At 56.4% G+C, this 4539-nt stretch overlaps 1 pseudogene; it reads right to left on the bottom strand.

Annotated features, from left to right (window-relative positions):
• Window positions 1-821: 821 nt before the first annotated feature.
• Window positions 822-913, bottom strand: LOC138380461 (small nucleolar RNA U13; annotated as a pseudogene).
• Between the last annotated feature and the right edge of the window lie 3626 nt (window positions 914-4539).

Raw genomic sequence — 4539 nt, forward strand, 5'->3', positions numbered from 1 at the left:
CTCCTCCTCCTCCTCCTCCTCCTCCTCCTCCTCCTCCTCCTCCTCCTCCTCCTCCTCCTCCTCCTCCTCCTCCTCCTCCTCCTCCCTCCTCCTCCTCGACCTCCGCCGGTTTCGTGCTGGGATCCCATGGTCCTTGGGGTTGACCAGATGTCCCGTCGCACTTAGTCTCTGCGGGGCTGGCCCCATCGATGCTATGGGGGGGGATCACCGCCAGGGGGCGCTGCGGTTGCGGGCTTCTCGACTCCCTCTCCTTCCCCACCCCTCCGCTCGCCCGCTCCTCCTTTCTTTACTCCCTATCGCCCCGCCCCCTTTTTTCTCCACACACACGCAATTATCACGCTCACGAACTATCCCGGGACCTGGCGTGACTTTCATCGCAATCTCCCCCCCCCCCGGACACACACACATAGAGACACACCCTCCCGGCAGGGAGCACCCTGAGTGGTCGTGCAGATGTCGCTGCTGCATGCGGCCTCCGCATGGGTTCGCTGGTTGACCAGATGTCTGGTCCTTGGGTGGTTGACCAGATGTCTGGTCTGTGGTTGTCATCCTGACAGGGAGGCTTCGGGACGGATTTGGTCTCTCTGGCCTCGCTGCCCCTAGGGATCACCCTGCGATCGGTATTCTTCTCGCGCGGGGCGAGGGGGCGCTCCGGAGCATTCCTCTCCTCTCGGAGTTTCTGTCTGCAGTCTCTCGACTTGCTCTCACTCCCCTACCCTGCTGTGTGACTTTCTTTTTGGTCCTTTCATTTTATCTATTCTCTCTTTGCCTTTTCCTGCCCGCCTTTCCGCTCCCCCCCCCCCCCCGGATTCATGGTTTCACGTCACGCGGGTGACGTGCCGACACACCAGGAGGCCCTTCTCACACGTGCGCGTGAACACGCAATCAACACGTTTATGAACTAGAAAGGGATCTGGTGTGACTTTGCTATTATTTCCCCTCCCCTCCTCCCCGCGCTGAGAATGAGTTTCCCCGGGCTCGTGTGCCCGCCTGGGAATCGGCTGCAGACGCCATGGCCCCGGGTCGACCACATGTTGCCCTGGGGTCCACCAGATGTCTCTGGCGAATTGGGGCCCTAGGGTGCTTGTGACGGTGTGGTCACTAGGTGTCGCTCTGGGCTCAGTATTCTTCCTTCTCGCTGTGACTTTGGTCTCTTTTTTTCGAAATTTCTTTCTTTCTTCCTCTTTTGCCCTGTTTCCATTTTCCCTTCTTAATCTCTTTCTCTCTTTTTGTTGCTTTTTTTCCACGGCAGATGGGTGATGTGTGTGTGGAGGAAACGCGGCGTCAGGGAGAAGACACATCTCACACGTGCTCGGGAACACCCGATCGTCACGCTTCTGAGTACCGACCGATGGATCTGGTCCCGAATTTTTTAATAGTTTTCTCCTCTCTCTCTCTCTCTCTCTCTCTCTCTCTCTCTCTCTCTCTCCCCCCCCTTCCTTCTCTTTCCTTTCTCTCCCTTCCTTTCTTTCTTTCTCTCGCTCTCTCGCTCTCGCTCTTCTTTTCTTTCTGACAGAGTCTCTCGTTCTGTTGCCCTGGCTAGAGTGCCATGGCGTCAGCCTAGCTCACAGCAATCTCAAACTCCTGGGCTCAAGCGATCAGACTGCCTCAGCCTCCCGAGTAGCTGGGATTACAGGCATGTGCCAGCATGCCCAGCTAATTGGATATACGTGTGTGTGTGTGTGTGTGTGTGTGTGTGTATATATATATATATATTTTTTTTTTTTTTTTTTTGAAACAGAGTCTCACTCTGTTGCCCAGACTAGAGTGCCGTGGCGTCAGCCTAGCTCACAGCAACCTCAAACTCCTGGGCTCAAGCGATCCTACTGCCCCAGCCTCCCGAGTACCTGGGACTACAGGCATGCGCCACCGTGCCCGGCTAATATTTTTCTGTATATATTTTTAGATACTGTTTCTGTATATATTTTTAGATATATAGTTTCTTTCTATTTTTAGTAGAGATGGGGGTCTCGCTCTTGCTCAGGCTGGTCTCGAACTCCCGACCTTGAGCGATCCACCCGCCTCTACCTCCCAGAGTGCTAGGATTACAGGCGTGAGCCACCCCGCCTGGCGTGTACGTTCTGTATTCACAGCCAGACGGAAGGCAGGGAGAATGTTACCCTTTCAAAGCCCGCCCTGCTCGCCTCTCAGCCCACCGATGGCACTCTGAATCCCGTGGCATTCCTTCACTCAGCTGAATTCTTCAGCACCCGACCCCCCCCCCACCCCACCCCCGTGCCACGGGAGTTCGTTCTCATGGCAGAGCCATCGAGGCTGTTGCCACACGTGTTGTAGGTGCCTAGGCAGACTGTGCCCTGGCCCCGAGGAGGTACGGAACCGCCTATCGCCTCGGGAGGGAGGGACAAGATGTGTCCGTGTCCAAGGCGACGTCCTGTCGATCACGAGGAGGCCTGCAAAGGCTCGTATCTGCCAGGCATTGAGCCACATCACATGAAACACCGGTGTGTTCCTTCACTTAGGTGGTGTCGCGTGTTGATACTCACAGAGGATGATAAACCCACTCGCATGCCGGCTGAGCCCCCTGTGTCTCCTCCTCTATCCACTGAGGGAAAAAACCGCAACGAAAGGTAGAAAACCACAGGGGGGGGAAGACTGCCCGTCGCTCTCCCTATGTGACCGTCCGGAGTGCTCGTTCAGATGGGAGGAGGTGTGTTTGTGTGTGTGTGTGTGTTTCATTGATTTTGGTGCCATCTTTTCTCTGCAGCTGCGTCAGAGGACAGCGATTTTTCCGATTTTCACTCCGCTGAGTGAATTGCCTTTTGAAGAGAATGTCCACAGGAAGCCTACGGTCCTCCCGCGGGGGTGGCCCTCCTCTAGAAATGAATCTCGTTTCTTGAACGGAGGGGACTTGTTGACGCCATCATGCTTTCGGGACGACTTCTCAGACGCTAGCTTTGGACCGCAACATAGGTGCCCCCGACATTGCCTCAAGGGTTCCGTGGTGCCTCCTGTCAAGAGACCCCACCGACCGTCCCCAGCCTGCCCGCTCAAGGGAGCCGGGCCCCTTCTGATCTGTCCGCCCGCCGGTGAAGCTCCCTCCCGAGGGTCGGAAAGCCCACCTGTTTCCCAGTTCGGTTGAATGATGGGGCACCCGGGCAGGGCACTGGCACCGAGTGACTCCATTCTGAGTCTGTCTGCTCTGGGGGGCGGGGGCGGGGGCGGGGGCGGGGGCGGGGGCGGGTGGGGGGGCAGTTCCGTCTCGACCCGGTGGCCTCCTACCGACTGACTCGATGGGACGGACCATTCTCACTCAGGATCGTGTACCTTCTTGGCCTAGGCACATCCCGGCACTGAAAGCCACTTTTCGGGGACACTCTCCCACGTACAGATAGATGGCCTGCACGAGTGCTCTTCCTTTCTCGAAACACTGGAAATCTGTCCTCAATTTTACCTGACCTACCTGACGGTGTGTGATAAAGGAGCATAGAACCCTCAGCCACCCTCCACCTTCCCGCTGTCCCGAGAGACAGTGCCGAGCGTGAAATTCTATCCCTGACTCTCTGTGTCCACCGGAACGTGGCCTGACTGCAGTGACGTCAGCTACGTCAAGTCGTTCTCTGGGTAGGGAAAGAACTTAACCAGATAGGCCCTATCGGTCGCTTCTCTGTTCTGATAGTTTTGTGGCAGCCATTTCTTTCCCCCTCTCTTTTCTTTTTCTGTCTCTCTCCCCCACCCCCACCCCCAAATTCTTTCTACGAAGACGTTTAGGATGTCAGATTCTGGCCACATGCCCCCCCCTAGGCATACGGGGGCCAGCATAGACAAAGGTCTTCGGTACCAAGTGTTCATTCCACGGTGACAGATATTGCCACTCTTGTATTGACCAGGGCGAGATGGTGAGTGGGTCAACTCTGAAACTCCCTGTACTCTACTTCTCTCTTGGGTAGGTCCCTGCCCCAACCCTCCGGCTTCTAGCACACACCCAGGGGCACTCTCTCCTCTCTGGATAAAGTTCCAGATGATCCGATCCGCTCCGAGGAGGAAGGGGAGCTGGCCGGGCCACCCACTGTGCGCCCCACCCCCGTCAGTCATAGGGTCCGTTCTTTTCAGGATGACACCGGCAGCGGTTGCTGGGTGTCACCTAGCGGCCACTTTGATCAGACCTCGGGATCCGGAAAGTCAGGTGACGTTGGGAGTTTAAGAGCTGACTCCCGGGAGGTGTGGAGGGCGGGGAGGAGAGCACGGTCCGGACGGTCCCACCCTCTTCTTCCCGGGCCCGCAGCTCTGGGCCCGCCCGGGGCAGCCCTAGCCTCTAGCGGGTCTCCGCCCACCCGCCCTGTTGTCTGCGGGAGGCGCCCCTCCTCCCGCTCTCTGCCTCCTCCCGGGACCGTAGGCCTCTGCCCGTCGTCTTTTTTATTTTTATTTTTTCCCTTTTGTTTGTTTCTCTTTTATCTTGTGTTTTAGGCTTATCGAATATCATATCGTATAAAAACTTAAATCACAGAATGAATTATATTAAGTAACAAGATGTGGCTTTTTATCCTACGCCGAGAACGATGAATTTTTCTCTTCGTGTCC

This window comes from Eulemur rufifrons, unplaced genomic scaffold, assembly GCF_041146395.1.
Source record: "Eulemur rufifrons isolate Redbay unplaced genomic scaffold, OSU_ERuf_1 scaffold_470, whole genome shotgun sequence".
Classification (NCBI taxonomy): domain Eukaryota; kingdom Metazoa; phylum Chordata; class Mammalia; order Primates; family Lemuridae; genus Eulemur; species Eulemur rufifrons.